We start from the raw sequence: 7,473 nt of genomic DNA, 5'->3' as shown, positions 1-7,473 counted from the left end.
AAGATATAAACATGTGGGCGAGTGCTTAGGTATAAGCAAAACCCCAAAATACATAAGTCTTTAATTTATAGGTTGACATCACAGTCCAATTATTTATTACACAACGCAGTTTTATTTTGAATGTAATAAACTTTGTACAAAGCATGAGAGACTCCATGCAGGCAACAAGCACATCACAGCGAAAGCAGTCTAAGGACCTGATAATAAAACATGCTAAAAAGTCAACACGAATGTTGGTGAGTTATAGGTTTAATTGCTCGAGTCATAAATATATATAAAGATAGACCACAAGATTTCATCAAAAGTTTATCAATAGATTCTACGTAACAGAGCACCCTGGTAACTAAACTTAATGCTATAGTGATAATTGCCCCATTCGTTTTAATACACGCAAACCAACGTGTCTTAAACTCAAATAACATACGTCCGTTAAAAGGCTAGCGCTCTAGCTCGGACGGGGATGTCAAGCCCTATGGATCCATATACAATTATTCGCGCCCACCAGTCCATATCCTATGTACTGGCAGCTACTAGTTACCAAAGCTAAGGGATTTTCGGTTTAACTCAGTGTATAATTTAGTATGTACTTGTGTCTTATTGCGTTTAAAATAAATTGCACGTATTCTAAGCCCAAAAATATTTAAAGTATTTAAAAAGGGAGACTATAAACTCACAGTTCAATATTGCGATTCAATATTGTAGGCAAATTGCGTAGACGTAATGATGGTAGACGACTGTATGGTTGGCCTTGGATTCAAGAACAATACCCCGAACAATACCCAATATTTCTTAGTTTTAAAACGGTTTGAAACCCGAATTAAAAATACCCGCGTATATACCTTATTATTATTAAACTTAAATTATAAATTATAAATTATAAATATCATTTACTCTTACAGAAGAAATAAAAGAAGTGAATGTGTGCAGAGTCGTGCAGAAAACTGGCGTATTTATAGTACTTTTCAATTTACTGTAGCTCATGCGATCGCATGAGTTTTCAGTGTTTTTTCCATGCGATCGCATGGCCGCCTTTTCCATTTTTGTTTGCTAGTTCGTCGACATCAAATAGTACTGTAGCAAATAGTATTTTACTGTAGCAAATAGTGTTTTACTGTAGCAAAGTCGTTTTTACAGTAGCAATTAGTGTTTTACTTGTACATCTTATACATATATATATATATATATATATATATATATATATATATATATATATATATATATATATATATATATATATATATATATATATATATATATATATATATATATATTTACATAATATTAAATCATATAGAGAATTGGTTTAAATTAGTCGAAATTTTCCGGGTCATCACATAACCTCCCAGTTAAAGAAAATTTCGTCCCGATATTTTGAGTAGTACCTGTTTTATGAGCGATATCAGTGAACAAATGTGGATACTTTTGCTTCATTTGATCCTCACGTTCCCAAGTAAACTCGGGTCCTCGTCTAGCGTTCCAACGAACCCTAACTATCGATATTTTGCTTTGTTTTAATTGTTTGACCTCACGGTCCATGATTTCAACAGGTTCTTCGATAAAATGGAGTTTATCATTGATTCGTATTTCGTCAAGAGGAATTACGACATCCTCTTCAGCTAAATATTTCTTTAAATTTGACACGTGAAATGTGTCATGAACACTACTAAGTTCTTGCGGTAGCTTTAATCGATAAGCAACTGCTCCAATTCTTTCGGTTATTTCAAAGGGTCCTACGTACCTAGGACTTAGCTTTCCTCGTTTACCGAATCGTACAACGCCTTTCCAGGGTGACACTTTCAACATGACTTTGTCACCCACTTGAAATTCTAGCGGTTTTCTTCTTACATCAGCATAACTCTTTTGGCGACTCATGGCCGTTTTCAATCGCTGTTGTATTTGAATGATCTTTTCGGTGGTTTCATGAATAATTTCTGGTCCAGTAATTTTTCTTTCTCCTACTTCACTCCAACAGATAGGAGATCTACACTTTCTACCGTAAAGTGCTTCAAATGGCGTTGTGTTGATGATCGTATGATAGGTGTTATTGTATGAAAATTCTGCCAACGGTAAGTGTCGATCCAAACTGGTTCCAAAGTCAATCACGCATGCCCGTAACATGTCTTCCAATGTTTGTATTGTTCTTTTACTTTGACCATCTATCTGTGGGTGATAAGCGGTGCTCATATCTAATCGAGTTCCCAATGCTTTTTGTAATGACTGCCAGAAACGTGATGTGAATCGGGTATCGCGATCAGATATGATGGAGATAGGTACACCATGCCTGGAAACTACTTCCTTCAAATATAGGCGTGCTAATTTATCCATACTGTCTGTCTCCTTTATTGGTAGAAAATGAGCTGATTTAGTTAGACGATCAACTATCACCTAAATAGTATCATGACTACTTGCAGTCCTTGGCAATTTCGTAATGAAATCCATGGTTATTCTTTCCCATTTCCACTATGGGATTTCCGGTTGTTGCAGTAATCCTGATGGCTTTTAGTGCTCAGCTTTGACCTTCGCACATGTCAAACATTTGCTTACATAAGTAGCAATTTCTATCTTCATATTAGGCCACCAATAGAACTTCTTGAGATCGTGGTACATTTTCCCATTTTCTGGATTAATTAAGTACCTCATTTTGTGTGCTTCATCCAGTACTAGTTGCCTTAGGTTACCATATCTTGGTACCCATATCCTACCAGCAAAATACAGGGTTCCATCGGCTTTTACTTCAAGTTGTTTTTCTAACCCTTTGCTCATTTTGCCTTTTTCGATTTATGCTTTTAAAGCCTCTAACTATGCTGCTTGAATTTGCTTTATGAGATCAGTACGAATTTTAATATTCAAAGCTCGGACCCTAAGAGGTTTTACTCTTTCTTTCTGACTTAGGGCATCTGCTACAACATTAGTCTTTCCAGGGTGGTAACGGATTTCACAATCGTAATCGTTTAACAACTCTACCCAGCGACGTTGTCTCATATTGAGTTGTTTTTGATCAAAAATATGCTGAAGACTCTTATGGTCGGTGTACACTGTACACTTGGTGCCATATAGATAGTGTCTCCATATTTTGAGGGCAAAAACTACTCCTCCAAGTTCCAAATCGTGCGTCGTATAGTTCTTTTCATGAATTTTTAGTTGTCGTGAGGCATATGCGATAACTTTTGTGCGTTGCATTAATACACATCCTAAACCTTGGTGCGAAGTGTCACAATAGATCACGAAATCATCATTTCCTTCCGGTAATGACAAAATGGGTGCAGACGTTAACTTCTTCTTTAATAACTGGAATGAGGATTCTTGTTCCGTGGACCAATCATACTTCTTTCCCTTTTGAGTCAATGCAGTTAAGGGTTTGGCGATTTTAGAGAAATCTTGAATGAATCTTCGGTAGTAACCAGCAAGACCTAAGAATTGGCGGATTTGTGTTGGAGTCTTCGGTGTTTCCCATTTACTAATGGCTTCGATCTTGGCAGGGTCAACTTTAATTCCATGTTTACTGACAACATGGCCCAAAAACTGTACTTCTTGTAACCAGAAATCACATTTTGAAAATTTTGCGTATAATTCTTCTTTCTTGAGTATCTCTAGTACCAGTCTTAAGTGTTGCTCATGTTCTTCCTTGTTCTTCGAGTAAATCAATATGTCGTCGATAAAAACAATGACAAATTTGTCTAAATACGGTCTACAGATGCGATTCATTAGATCCATGAATACTGCTGGAGCATTAGTTAATCCAAAAGGCATGACTAGAAACTCATAGTGACCGTAACGGGTTCTGAACGCGGTTTTAGGAACATCTTCGTCCTTCACTCTCAGCTGATGATATCCGGAGCGTAGATCAATCTTAGAATAAACACTTGATCCTTACAATTGATCAAACAAATCATCAATCCTCGGTAATGGGTACCGATTCTTGATCGTTAATTTGTTTAATTCTCGGTAATCTATGCACATTCTCATAGATCCATCCTTCTTCTTGACGAACAGAATAGGAGCACCCCAAGGTGAAAAACTGGGACGAATAAATCCACGGTCTGATAATTCTTGCAACTGGTGTTGTAATTCTTGCATTTCTGAAGGTGCAAGTCTATATGGGGATCAGGCTACAGGTGCGGCTCCTGGTATGAGATCAATCTGGAATTCTACACATCTGTGTGGAGGTAGCCTCGGTAATTCTTCTGGAAATACTCCGGGATATTCTCTTACAACCGGCATGTCATCAATGCTTCTTTCTTCAGTATCGATCTTCTTTACGTGTGCCAGAATAGCATAACAACCTTTTCTTATAAGTTTCTGAGCCTTCATACAGCTGATAAGGTTCAGCTTCGAGTTGCTCTTCTCCCCATAAATCATTAATGATGTTTCATCCTTTCGAGGGATGTGGATCGCTTTCTCAGCGCAAACAACTTCCGCTCTTGTTTTGGACATCCAGTCCATGCCAACGATTACGTCAAAACTTCCTAATTCTACGGGTATCAAATCGATTTTGAAGGTTTCACCAGCGAGATTTATTTCGCAACCATGGCAAATTTTATCGGCTTTTATCGGTTTACCATTAGCTAATTCAATAGTATATTTATCGTCTAGAGGCAATGATGCACATTTTAGTTTAGAACTAAAGTCTTTACATATATAACTTCTACCCGTATCAAACATAATAGAAGCTAGTTGATTATTAATGGTAAACATACCCGTGACAAGATTAGGATCCTGACGTGCTTCACTGGTACTAACTGAAGGTATTTCGTATGCCCGAGAGACATATTAAATTAATGTGGCTAATATGTTTTGATCCAAGTCGGGTCATACCCAATAACAAGCTTATCGACACCTTAATCACATTTTGATCTTAACGATTGGATCGTTGATTAAATTACGCAACACTTGAAATTTAAGAAAAGTGGTTTTCTTAAATAATATTACTTGATGTGTATATAAATTATGGAATAATTTATATAATAAGAATTTAATTATTTATAGGTTAAATAATTAATGAAGTTATGTTACATTTTATAAAATTGGTTTTATAAAATAAAGTAAACATAACTTATAATATGGAATTCATAAAAATGAGTTTTATAAATAAGTATACATAATTTTATAAAATGTAAGTTTATAAAGTGTGTTTTATAAAATCTAATTTTATAAATACAACTTTATAAAATGTGCAAGTATAAAAATGTGTCTAGTTTATAAAATCATTTTATAATAATGTGGGTGGCTTTGGAAGTGAAGCAAGCATGCTTTGACTAGCCATTTGAGTGGTGGATTGCATATTCAAGGTGCATATGTACCAAGGCTTTTGCAAGACCAAAAACACACATTGAAACACATCAATTACACTTCAAAAAAAAAACTGCATCATTCTGTCCAAAAACTGCCTGCTGTCCGTGGGGTTTTGGTGCACAAAAGGAGTTCATTATTTAGTTTTTGGAAGCTAAATTCAAGTGTCAATAAATCCTAACTAAAGCACAAGGTGTTGGTGATAAGTTTGGGGTATAACTACTTGAGGTTTCATCCATTTGAGGCTTCATTCATCTTCAACATTCATCACCTAGCTAGGAGTAGGTATAAAACTCTTTACTTGCTTATAGTTTGTAAGTATGTTTCACAACTTGATCCTAATTGGGATTTAACTTTATTTGGTTAAAGATTAACAAGTTACAAAATGGCAATTATATGCTTCCGCTTTAATTTTGATTCTTAAAAGGTTTTAAGTGTTATGAAACTTGTTAAATCCCAACAATGGTATCTAGAGCCGAAGTTGTTGAAATATGCTTCGAGATGATTATTAAACTCACTATATATTTTGCATTTTATGTACATGCATGATTGTAAAATTCAAAAATTAAAGTGTTTGGGTGGGTTTGTTGGTTGGCCGAATTTTAGGATGTTCCAAATGGGTTTTGGAACTTGCCATTTGGTCAATTTTGTTGTATGTTAAAATTCACAATCAAGCCTTGACCTTGTGTTTGAATGGTTGCATGTTTGGTTGATTTAATTCATTCATTTGGTATGTAATATTAATTCATTCATTTGGTTTATAATATTATTATTTTGGTTATGTAATTTATTTTATATTTGGCATGTAAAATAGATTAGGTTGTATTTTCATTTTTTAGACAAAATGTATTAGGATATATTTTGTAAAAAAAAGGATGAAGATGCAAGATGAAGAACACAAGAAGAAGCATTTGGATGCAAGATTAAGTGGGAGATTTAAAATCTCCTACTTTGTGTTATAACCCTTAACCGGTGGCATTTGTTTTCGGCTAAACAAATGTCTACCAAAATGGCTTGATTGTGAACATATTGTTTTGCATGCATGGTTATTTGTTTGATTATGGATTGTATATTTGGTTGCTACAAATTAATCACACAAGTTAACAACAAACAAAACTAAAATTTAATTGGTTAAATTAGACGTTATTAACAACATGCAAAACGGCAATTTAAATGGTTAAATTGAAATGACAAAAGGACATTAATGAATGGTTATTAAGAACACTAAAAGGATCATATATATAAAATGGTTTATATCAAGTAATTGGCTTAATTACAAAACATGAAAATGGATTTCAAATAAACCATACACTAAATGCATGTTATTGTATGGCATAAAACTTTTCTCAAACTAGAATTAATGAAAACTCAAAATCCCTTAATTAATAAGGTAAACGAGTTAGACGCCATCCTTTTGTGCAACACTTAAAAATATTAGGGAACTCATAATGGAATAAAGGTCACCTAACCGTTATGAGCAAACTAATATGATTGAGGTGAATTTCGCACACTTGTGGGATAAAGGTCACCTAACCACTTGTATGTTGAATTTACAAGTTAGCACAAGTAGGACGACTTGATTTGGGAATCATGAACTTAGGGTCACCGAAGCATGAGGAACAAATAGGCGTTGATGGGATAAATATGCCATGCAAAAGGATTGCATGATCCCATGACTTAGAAGTTGCAAAAGGATTGCAATTGTCATATAATGACTACCTAGCTAAACCAAATGACGGGATAAAGGTCACCTAACCGAAATTTGGTTTACCGTTGGATTCTAAAATTTAATAAATATCAATTGGATTTAAAGGGTATTGATTGTTAAATTAAAATTGATACTTAAACAACTTTGTTAAATTTTGTAGATGGCCGCCAATAACAACAACAACATTCAAACGCACCAATAAACTTTAACAACCTATCGTTGAGGTCAATCCTCGAAAAGGAAAAACTTAACCATACGAACTTCATGGATTGGTTTCGCAATCTAAGAATTGTCCTCAAACTAGAGGATAGGGCGTATGTGTTGGAAGACCCCATTCTCGATCAACCGGACGAGGATGATACGGAAGGCATGGCTTGTTGGGAGAAATATTGCACCGATTCGTTGCAAGTTTCTTGCCTCATGCTTGGGACTATGATACTTGAACTCCAAAAGGATTTTGAGCATCATAGTGCATA

This window comes from Rutidosis leptorrhynchoides, chromosome 9, assembly GCF_046630445.1.
Source record: "Rutidosis leptorrhynchoides isolate AG116_Rl617_1_P2 chromosome 9, CSIRO_AGI_Rlap_v1, whole genome shotgun sequence".
Lineage (NCBI taxonomy): Eukaryota > Viridiplantae > Streptophyta > Magnoliopsida > Asterales > Asteraceae > Rutidosis > Rutidosis leptorrhynchoides.
Note: the sequence above shows the minus strand (reverse complement) of the source record.